Here is a 12,113-nt window from a genome sequence, read left to right as displayed (position 1 = left end):
TGATCAGTTAGTGCGGAGAGACGCCGAGAGGGGAGCCCAGGAGCTGCAAGCAAGAGAGGTGAGTATGGCATTTTTTTTTATTATTATGGCAGCAGCAGCAGCAATGGCACAGCTTCATACGGAGAATCTATGGGGCAAAAATGAACGGTGCAGAGCACTATATGGCACAGCTATGGGGCAATAATGAACGGTGCAGAGCACTATATGGCACAGCTATGGGGCAATAATGAATGGTGCAGAGCACTATATGGCACACCTTTCTATGGTACATCTATGGGGCAATAATGAACGGTGCAGAGCACTATATGGCACAGCTATGGGGCCATAATGAACGGTATGGAGCATCTATTTTTATTTTTGAAATTCACCGGTAGCTGCTGCATTTTCCACCCTAGGCTTATACTCGATAAGTCAATAAGTTTTCCCAGTTTTTTGTGGCAAAATTATGGGGGTCGGCTTATACTCGGGTCGGCTTATACTCGAGTATATACGGTATATATATGTATATATATGTGTATATAAATATATATATTTATATATATATAAATATATATATATATACAGTACAGACCAAAAGTTTGGACACACCTTCTCATTTAAAGATTTTTCTGTATTTCATGACTATGAGAATTGTACATTCACACTGAAGGCATCAAAACTATGAATTAACACATGTGGAATTATATACTTAACAAGAAAGTGTGAAACAACGGAAATTATGTCTTATATTCTAGGTTCTTCAAAGTAGCCACCTTTTGCTTTGATGACTACTTTGCACACTCTTGGCATTCTCTTAATGAGCTTAAAGAGGTAGTCACCAGGAATGGTTTTCACTTCACAGGTGTGCCCTGTCAGGTTTAATAAGTGGGATTTCTTGCCTTATAAATGGGGTTGGGATCATCAGTTGTGTTGTGCAGAAGTCTGGTGGATTCACAGCTGATAGTCCTACTGAATAGACTTGTTAGAATTTGTATTATGGCAAGAAAAAAGCAGCTAAGTAAAGTATAATGAGTTGCCATCATTACTTTAAGAAATTAAGGTCAGTCAGTTCGAAAAATTTGGAAAACTTTGAAAGTGTCCCCAAGTGCAGTGGCAAAAAACATCAAGCGCTACAAAGAAACTTGCTCACATGAGGACCACCCCAGGAAAGGAAGACCAAGAGTCACCTCTGCTTCTGAGGATAAATTTATCACCAGCCTCAGAAATCGCAGGTTAACAACAGCTCAGATTAGAGACCAGGTCAATGCCACACAGAGTTCTAGCAGCAGACACATCTCTACAACAACTGTTAAGAGGAGACTTTGTGCTTCAGGTCTTCATGGTAAAATAGCTGCTAGGAAACCACTGCTAAGGACAGACAACAAGCAGAAGAGACTTGTTTAGGCTAAAGAACACAAGGAATGGACATTAGAACAGTGGAAATCTGTGCTTTGGTCTGATGAGTCCAAATTTGAGATCTTTGGTTCCATCCACCGTATCTTTGTGCAACGCAGAAAAGGTGAACGGATGGACTTTACATGCCTGGTTCCCACCGTGAAGCATGGAGGAGGAGGCCGGATGGGGTGGGGGTGCTTTGCTGGTGACACTGCTGGGGATTTATTCAAAATTGAAGGCATACTGAACCAGCATGGCTAACACAGCATCTTGCAGCGGCATGCTATTCCATCCAGTTTGCGTTTAGTTGGACCATTATTTATTTTTCAACAGGACAATGACCCCAAACACACCTCCAGGCTGTGTAAGGGCTATTTGACCAAGAAGGAGAGTGATGGGGTGCTACGTCAGATGACCTGGCCTCCACAATCACCAGACCTGAACACAATCAAGATGGTTTGGGGTGAGCTGGACCGCAGAGTGAAGGCAAAAGGGCCAACAAGTGCTAAGCATCTCTGGGAACTCCTTCAAGATTGTTGGAAGACCATTCCCGGTGACTACCTCTTGAAGCTCATCAAGAGAATGCCAAGAGTGTGCCAAGCAGATATCAAAACAAAAGGTGGCTACTTTGAAGAACCTAGAATATAAGGCATAATTTCAGTTGTTTCACACTTTGTTTTTACTGTTACTCTAGGAATGTCCTTGGTTTATCAGTTACAGCATAAACCAAGTTGGAAAAGGTAAACACAGCCCTCTGGGCTGAACAGCAAAATAAAACAAAACACAGCCCTTCTGATAGCAGGGATCAGCTCGCTCTGGACTAGAGAGGTCCACGGTTCAGGTTTTAGCACAAAACACTAAGGCTATGTGCACACGTTGCAGATTTGCCTGCGGATTTTTCTGCACTGAATCCACAGCTCTTGGCAGAAAAAGCGTTTTTGATGCATTTTTTGCGCGGTTTTGATGCGTTTTTTGTGTTTTTTATGCTTTGTTTGTGGCGTTTTTGTATGCATTTTTGAAAGCTAAAAAAAGATGTATTATTGAACAAAAAATAATATTTATGATGTCATGTCATGTCCAACCTCCTCTTTTACATTTGTCCAACCCACACTCCATTACACACATAGATAGACAGACAGACAGACAGATAGATAGATAGATAGAATGAGATAGATAGATAGATAGATAGATAGATAGATAGATAGATAGATAGATAGATAGATAGATAGATAGAATGAGATAGATAGATGTAGATAGATATATGGATAGTTAGCCTACTTTCACACATCAGGTTTTTGCCATCAGGTATAATCCATCGAGTTTTGAAAAATACGGATCCGTGTTTTTTTCACCTGATCCGTTTTTTTCTGATAGAGTTGTATTAGCGCCGGATTGCACCTGATGACCTCAAGTTTCATCCGTTTTTTGCCGGATCTGTCAAAAAAACTGTTTCCAGTGGACGGAGAAAATGTACAGAGGAAAGTTTTTTCTGTCCTGCAAAAAAATGCACAGCGACGGATACGGCGAAAAACGTATGAAACTGCGATGTGAAATGATGAATCCGGCCTTTGAATCTGGTTTTTCATGCATTTTTTCCATTGAAATTATGCACATTTTCCAATCTCTCTCTCCCTCTCTCTCTAAAAAAAAAACGCATTAGTTGCATCTGTTTTTCACCATTTGCAACGGATCCATTTTTTCAAAAATTTGCCTGATCCTGTCTTACGGAAACAAACTGATGTGTGAAAGTAGCCTAACTATCCATATATCTATCTACATCGATCCATCAGGCAGGATACGGCGAATTTTTGAAAAAATGGATCCGTTGCAAATAGTGAAAACCTTATGCAACAGATCGGTTTTTTTGAGAGAGAGAGAGAGAATGGAAAATGTGCATGATTTCAATGGAAAAATGCATGAAGAAACCGGATTCGGAGGCCGGACTCATCATTTCACATCTCAGTTTCAAATGTTTTTCGCTGGATCCGTTGCTGCACGTTTTTTCGCCGGACAGAACAAACGTTCTTCTGTACGTTTTCTCCATTTGGTGGAAACAGCTTTTCTGATGTGTGAAAGTAGCCAGATAGATATCTGGATAGATATATCTATGTATCTACAGATATATCTATCTATCTATCTATAAATATATATATATATATATAGATCGATTTAGCCATAGTTATATCTATACATATATCCATAGATATCCATGTATAGATATATAGATTTATCTATGGATATATCTATACATATATCCATAGATATACATGTATAGATAGATTCATCTATGGATATATCCATAGATATAATAGCGAGGCCTATGTTTCTTAATGAACATTTAATTTTAAAAAAACGGAAAAAAATGGCGTGGGCTCCCACACAATTTTCTGCACCAGAGGGGGAAAGCCGACGGCCGGAGGCCAATATTTGTAGCCTGGGAAGGGGTTTATACCCATGGCCCCCTCCCAGGCTATGAATATCAGCCTGCAGCTGTCTGAATAGCCTTTACTGGCTATTAAAATAGGGGGACCCCCAAAAAAATGATGTGGGGTCCCCCTATATTTTATAGCCAGAAAGGCTACGCAGACAGCTGAGGGCTGATATTCATAGCCTAGAGAGGGGCCATGGATATTGCCCCCCCCCCCCCCCCCCGGCTAAAAATACCAGCCCCCAGCCACCCCAGAAATGGCGCATCTGTGAGATGCGCCCATTCCGGCACTTAGCCCCTCTCTTCCCACTCTCGTGTAGCGGTGGGATATGGGGTAATAAGGGGTTAATGTCACCTTGCTATTGTTAGGTGACATTAAGCCAGGTTAATAATGGAGAGGCGTCAATAAAACCCCTACCACACCTCCAGGCTGTGTAAGGGCTATTTGACCCAGAAGGAGAGTGATGGGGTGCTACGTCAGATGACCTGGCCTCCATACTCACCAGACCTGAACCCAATTGAGATGGTTTGGGGTGAGCTGGACCGCACAGTGAAGGCAAAAGGGCCAACAAGTGCTAAGCATTAGGGTTGAGCAAAACGGATCGGCCAGTTTCATAAGTCGCCGACTTTCGGCAAAGTCGGGTTTCATGAAACCCGACCCGATCCCAGTGTGGGATCGGCCATGCGGTACGAGATCTTCGCGCCAAAGTCGCGTTTCATATGACGCGTTCAGCGCCATTTTTCAGCCAATGAAGGTGGACGCAGAGTGTGGGCAGCGTGATGACATAGGTCTCAGTCCCCACCATCTTAGAGAAGGGCATTGCAGTGATTGGCTTGCTTTCTGCGGTGTCACAGGGGCTATAAAGGGGCGTTCCCGCCGACCACCATCTTACTTCTGCCGATCTGAGCATAGGGAGAGGTTGCTGTAGCTTCGTCTGAAGCAGGGATATTGTTAGCAAGGGAAGATTTACCCCCAAACCGCTTGTGCTCTAGCGATTTCCACTGTCCAGACCATTTAAATATAGAGGGCACCATCAACAATAATGTCTAATGTGCTCAACCTGCAGCATGTCAAAATACAGACTATACAAAAAAAAGAGAAAAGAAACATGCACAAACGCAGGGATCACCAAGACAGTATATAATATATAAACATATAACGTTTTATTTAATGTCTTTTAACCACACAACTGGAATTTAAAACATCTAAAAACATGAATACAAAAATACACCCAAGAAAAAGGGCAGTGTACAAGGATGAAATCTTGCCAATGGAAGAAGACAATCCCTCACCAAATAACCTCAAAGAATCGTATAATGCCCCACAAACATCAATAAATCATATTTTTCCTCCAAACAGCCTATTGATTATGGATTGATACCCAATATAGATATAAACAATGTAAACAATATAATATAATATAATAAAGTGCAGTTATGGTGCTAATTAGAGTTGAGCGACCTTGACCTTTTTAGAGTCGAGCCGGGTTTTGCGAAACCCGACTATGTCCAAAGTCGGGTCGAGTGAAATCGGCCGATTATGACGTAAAGTCGGGATCGACCGAAACACGAAACCCAATGCAAGTCAATGGGGCAGCATAGTCGGCAGTGAGTGGGGGCCAGGAAAACACCTAGAGTACCCATTTTAATGTCAAAACCATCCATTCTTCTTAATGAAGCTTGTCAAGCGTAATTTACCTTATAATAATTGGAAGGCATTTGAAATTGGGGGTCATTTGGCTAAAGTTGTGGGGGGTAGGGCTGGTTCAAGTAATTAGTGGGCCCAGGAAATCTGGACCACGTCACGGCAGTGGAGCAGGGAGAGGTAAGTATTTCAACTTTGCAAGTGCTGTGAACCTGAGCAAGCAGGGGGGGCCCACTCGTTGGCATTGGCACTGGCACAGGGCCCCTCAAAGTACAGCGGTGTGTTTGCACGGCGGGGGCGCCTCCCACCGGCAGCAACACTTTTGCGTACTATGAGAGGCCCTGTGCCAGTGACGTCGCCAACTAGTATTCCTCCCCCCACCTGATGAAGGAACCTGCACTTTCATCTGCACCTTCCTCTTTGTCCCCGTGTAAGGTGGTATGGTATGCGGGAAGAGCAACCTGACTTTCAGCAGGGTCACAATGTTGTTGTGTAGCGTGCATGGGGAATGTTGCGTTATGGGTCAATGTACCAGCAGACTCATCTATCACTGGCTGGGCAATGGGCACGATGAAGTGGAAACACAGATATAGGCCCAAAGAAGAAAGTGGGCTAAATGCAGTTCAAAATTGGTAACACAGGAATAACCAGGGGGCATTGCAGTGGAGGACAACTGGAATGAGAGGCTGACACAGAGAGTAGGGCCAAATCAGTAAGTAGTCGAAATGCAGTTCAAAATTGGCAACCGTAGTAAACAGGCGGCACAGCTTTGTTCAGTGGAGGAGAACAGCAAGGAGTGGCAGACACCGATAGTAGGCCCCAACCCAACTAGTAGGCCAAATGCAGTCTAACATTAACAACTACTTAACGAGAGGCTGAAAATGGAATTTCAGGACAGGAAACCAGGAGAACAGCAAGGAGTGGCAGACACCGATAGTAGGCCCCAAACCAACTAGTACGCCAAATGCAGTTGTTCCATTTAACCACAATTTAATGAGAGCCTGAAGATAGAAGCTCAGGAAAGGCAACCTGGGGAACACCTTGGAGTGTAACACACCATCTCTCTCCACCCCATACCCATTTTGTAGGCCTAATGCTGTGTACTTTTCTACAACTACTAAACGAGAGTCGGAAGACCGAAGCAATGGCAAGGAAACCTGGGGAACACCTTGGAGTGTAACACACCATCTCTCTCCACCCCATACCCAATTTGTAGGCCTAATGCAGCCTACTTTCCGACACCTACTAAACGAGAGCATGAAGATCGAAGCTCAGGAAAGGCAACCTGGGGAACACCTTGGAGTGTAACACACCATCTCTCTCCACCCCATACCCAATTTGTAGGCCTAATGCAGCCTACTTTCCGACACCTACTAAACGAGAGCATGAAGATCGAAGCTCAGGAAAGGCAACCTGGGGAACACCTTGGAGTGTAACACACCATCTCTCTCCACCCCATACCCATTTTTTAGGCCTAATGCAGTGTACTTTTCTACAACTACTAAACGAGAGTCGGAAGACCGAAGCAATGGCAAGGAAACCTGGGGAACACCTTGGAGTGTAACACACCATCTCTCTCCACCCCATTCCCCATTTTTTAGGCCTAATGCAGCCTACTTTCCGACACCTACTAAACGAGAGCATGAAGATCGAAGCTCAGGAAAGGCAACCTGGGGAACACCTTGGAGTGTAACACACCATCTCTCTCCACCCCATACCCATTTTGTAGGCCTAATGCAGCGTACTTTTCTACAACTACTAAACGAGAGCATGAAGATCGAAGCTCAGGAAAGGCAACCTGGTGAAAACCTTGGAGTGTAACACAACCTGTCTCTACACCCCATACCAAATTTGTAGGCCTAATGCAGCGTAGTTTCCACCAACTACTAAACGAGAGCCGGAAGATCGAAGCTCATGAAAGGCAACCCGGGGAACACCTTGGAGTGTAACACAACCTCTCTCTACACCACGAAAGGGCTGATTCTTAGGAAGGAAGGCTGTTGTAAATAAGCATTGCGCGTCCGAGGGTGATTATATTCTTATTCGGTATCTACTCACCCTCGGACGCGCCATGCTTCTTGATTTGTAATTAATGTTTATTTGCAATGTGCTTTTGACTTACTCAATTATTTTTTTAATTATTGATTTTATTAAATTAATAGTTTAACATCTTATTGGAAATAATTTAAAGGAGACGCGACAGGACAACACTCGGTGGATGCCATATCTGTGTTAACAACTCCAAAAAACTTTCAGTTAACTTCTTGCAGGAGAAAGAAATTGTAGCTGTTGGACCTTTGTAGTACAGTTCCAGATATTTGTTGTGTGTTTGTTTTGATTGTTAAAATGTCTGCATTTGAGATCTCAACACGATCTTATTTTTTATAATCAAATTAATTTTTTAAATATTTTATTAGGTTGGTTCAAGGGGTACACGGGCCGCAGTAGACAGGTCAGTGGAGGCCTAGTGGAAGGAGGGACCGCAGATGCGCCACTGTTTCACCCATACACAATTACTAGGCCTAATGCAGCGTAGTTTCCAACAGCTACTAAACGAGAGCCGGAAGATCGAAGCTCAGGAAAGGCAACCTGGGGAACACCTTGGAGTGTAACACAACCTCTCTCTACACCACGGAAGGGCTGATTCTTAGGAAGGAAGGCTGTTTTAAATAAGCATTGCGCGTCCGAGGGTGATTATATTCTTATTCGGTATCTACTCACCCTCGGACGCGCCATGCTTCTTGATTTGTAATTAATGTTTATTTGCAATGTGCTTTTGACTTACTCAATTATTTTTTTAATTATTGATTTTATTAAATTAATAGTTTAACATCTTATTGGAAATAATTTAAAGGAGACGCGACAGGACAACACTCGGTGGATGCCATATCTGTGTTAACAACTCCAAAAAACTTTCAGTTAACTTCTTGCAGGAGAAAGAAATTGTAGCTGTTGGACCTTTGTAGTACAGTTCCAGATATTTGTTGTGTGTTTGTTTTGATTGTTAAAATGTCTGCATTTGAGATCTCAACACGATCTTATTTTTTATAATCAAATTAATTTTTTAAATATTTTATTAGGTTGGTTCAAGGGGTACACGGGCCGCAGTAGACAGGTCAGTGGAGGCCTAGTGGAAGGAGGGACCGCAGATGCGCCACTGTTTCACCCATACACAATTAGTAGGCCTAATGCAGCGTAGTTTCCAACAGCTACTAAACGAGAGCCGGAAGATCGAAGCTCAGGAAAGGCAACCTGGGGAACACCTTGGAGTGTAACACAACCTCTCTCTACACCACGGAAGGGCTGATTCTTAGGAAGGAAGGCTGTTTTAAATAAGCATTGCGCGTCCGAGGGTGATTATATTCTTATTCGGTATCTACTCACCCTCGGACGCGCCATGCTTCTTGATTTGTAATTAATGTTTATTTGCAATGTGCTTTTGACTTACTCAATTATTTTTTTAATTATTGATTTTATTAAATTAATAGTTTAACATCTTATTGGAAATAATTTAAAGGAGACGCGACAGGACAACACTCGGTGGATGCCATATCTGTGTTAACAACTCCAAAAAACTTTCAGTTAACTTCTTGCAGGAGAAAGAAATTGTAGCTGTTGGACCTTTGTAGTACAGTTCCAGATATTTGTTGTGTGTTTGTTTTGATTGTTAAAATGTCTGCATTTGAGATCTCAACACGATCTTATTTTTTATAATCAAATTAATTTTTTTTATATTTAATGATGTTGGTTCAAGGGGTACACGGGCAGCAATAGACAGGTCAGTGGAGGCCTAGTGGAAGGAGTGACGGCAGACAGGCATCAAAGGCCTAACATTGGGCTGGCTGTAGGCAAGTTAAAATTGGTTCCAGGGGAACACGGCCATCAGTGGCCTGGTCAGTGTAGTTGTAGTTGAAAGAACGGGACGCAGACAGGCTTCGAAGGCCTAACATAATAACATAGGGCTGGCTGTAGGCAAGTCAAAATTGGTTCCAGGGGAACACGGCCATCAGTGGCCTGGTCAGTGTAGTTGTAGTTGAAAGAACGGGACGCAGACAGGCTTCGAAGGCCTAACATAACAAACTTGGGCTGGCTGTAGGCACTTTTAAATTGGTTCCAGGGGTACATGGGCAGCAGTGTATGGTCAGTGGAAGTCTAGTGGAAGGAGTGACCGCAGACAGGCTTCCAAGGCCTAACATAACAAACTTGGGCTGGCTGTAGGCACTTTTAAATTGGTTCCAGGGGTACACGGGCAGCAGTGGTCTGGTCTGTGGAAGTCTAGTGGAAGGAGTGACCGCAGACAGGCTTCGAAGGCCTAACATAACAAACTTGGGCTGGCTGTAGGCACTTTTAAATTGGTTCCAGGGGTACACGGGCAGCAGTGGTCTGGTCTGTGGAAGTCTAGTGGAAGGAGTGACCGCAGACAGGCTTCGAAGGCCTAACATAACAAACTTGGGCTGGCTGTAGGCACTTTTAAATTGGTTCCAGGGGTACACGGGCAGCAGTGGTCTGGTCAGTGGAAGTCTAGTGGAAGGAGTGACCGCAGACAGGCTTCCAAGGCCTAACATTACAAACTTGGGCTGGCTGTAGGCACTTTTAAATTGGTTCCAGGGGTACACGGGCAGCAGTGGTCTGGTCTGTGGAAGTCTAGTGGAAGGAGTGACCGCAGACAGGCTTCGAAGGCCTAACATAACAAACTTGGGCTAGCTGTAGGCACTTTTAAATTGGTTCCAGGGGTACACGGGCAGCAGTGGTCTGGTCAGTGGAAGTCTAGTGGAAGGAGTGACCGCAGACAGGCTTCCAAGGCCTAACATTACAAACTTGGGCTGGCTGTAGGCACTTTTAAATTGGTTCCAGGGGTACACGGGCAGCAGTGGTCTGGTCTGTGGAAGTCTAGTGGAAGGAGTGACCGCACACAGGCTTTGAAGGCCTAACATAACAAACTTGGGCTGGCTGTAGGCACTTTTAAATTGGTTCCAGGGGTACACGGGCAGCAGTGGTCTGGTCAGTGGAAGTCTAGTGGAAGGAGTGACCGCAGACAGGCTTCCAAGGCCTAACATAACAAACTTGGGCTGGCTGTAGGCACTTTTAAATTGGTTCCAGGGGTACACGGGCAGCAGTGGTCTGGTCTGTGGAAGTCTAGTGGAAGGAGTGACCGCAGACAGGCTTCGAAGGCCTAACATAATAAACTTGGGCTGGCTGTAGGCACTTTTAAATTGGTTCCAGGGGTACACGGGCAGCAGTGGTCTGGTCAGTGGAAGTCTAGTGGAAGGAGTGACCGCAGACAGGCTTCAAAGGCCTAACATAACAAACTTGGGCTGGCTGTAGGCACTTTTAAATTGGTTGCAGGGGTACACGGGCAGCAGTGGTCTGGTCAGTGGAAGTCTAGTGGAAGGAGTGACCGCAGACAGGCTTCGAAGGCCTAACATAACAAAATTGGGCTGGCTGTAGGCACTTTTAAATTGGTTCCAGGGGTACATGGGCAGCAGTGTATGGTCAGTGGAAGTCTAGTGGAAGGAGTGACGGCAGACAGTCTTCGAAGGCCTAACATAACAAAATTGGGCTGACTGTAGGCACTTTTAAATTGGTTCCAGGGTAACACGGCCAGCAGTGGCCTGGTCAGTGTAGTAGTTGTAGAAAGAAGGGACCGCAGACAGGCTTCGAAGGCCTAACATAACAAAAATGTCAAAACAATGGTATTGTCAGTGCCAGGCATTGAAGGATGTCAGCGCCTAGACTACACATTGGTGAAGCTGTGAGAGATAATTTTGCTAGTGGTAGAGCACTGTTTGAGCTGGGGGGGGAACTGTCTTGTGGCCGGCGGTACAGGCACAGGGCCCCTCATATTACAACGGTGTGTCTGACGTTGGGTGCGCACCACCACCGCCAGAGACACTTTATTGTACTATGAGGGACCCAGTGGCAGTGCCGTCGACCAAAAGCGGCCACACCCACCTCTTCAGACAAACAGCACTCTCAAGGGTCCAAGCGCAAAGTGGCGATAGCACGGCCCCGTGTGGGGAGTTTGGCCATTTCGTGAGGTGGAAACATGTCGTATGCTGGACAATCAGGTGAAGAAAATTACGAGATTGGAAAAGTCATTCAGAATAGTCCACAGGCAAGACCTTTTCATAGGAAAGCTAGGTGTCAGCCGGGCAGGGTGGGGCAAAAGATTTTGAAATCCAGTTGTGGTTCATTTTAATGAAGGTTAGATCATCTACATTTTGGGTAGCCAGACGAGTCCTTTTTTCTGTTAGTATTGAACCTGCAGCACTGAATACTCTTTCTGATAGGACACTAGCTGCCGGGCAAGCAAGCTCCTGCAATGCATATTCTGCCAATTCTGGCCAGGTGTCTAATTTGGATGCCCAGTAATCAAATGGGAATGACGGTTGAGGGAGAACGTCGATAAGGGATGAAAAATAGTTTGTAACCATACTGGACAAATGTTGTCTCCTGTCACTTTGAATTGATGCTGCAGTACCTGTCCTGTCTGCGGTCATAGAAAAATCACTCCACAACCTGGTCAGAAAACCCCTCTGGCCAACGCCACTTCTGATTTCTGCCCCTCTAACACCTCTGGTCTGCTGGCCCCTGGAGCTCGTGTGAGAACGATCACGGGCGCTGTGTGCAGGGAATGCCAGAAGCAAACGGTCAACAAGAGTTGAT

The sequence above is a fragment of the Ranitomeya imitator genome, chromosome 4 (assembly GCF_032444005.1).
Source record: "Ranitomeya imitator isolate aRanImi1 chromosome 4, aRanImi1.pri, whole genome shotgun sequence".
Classification (NCBI taxonomy): Eukaryota; Metazoa; Chordata; class Amphibia; order Anura; family Dendrobatidae; genus Ranitomeya; species Ranitomeya imitator.
The sequence above is the reverse complement of the archived record's forward strand: the minus strand, read 5'-3'. Positions refer to the sequence as shown.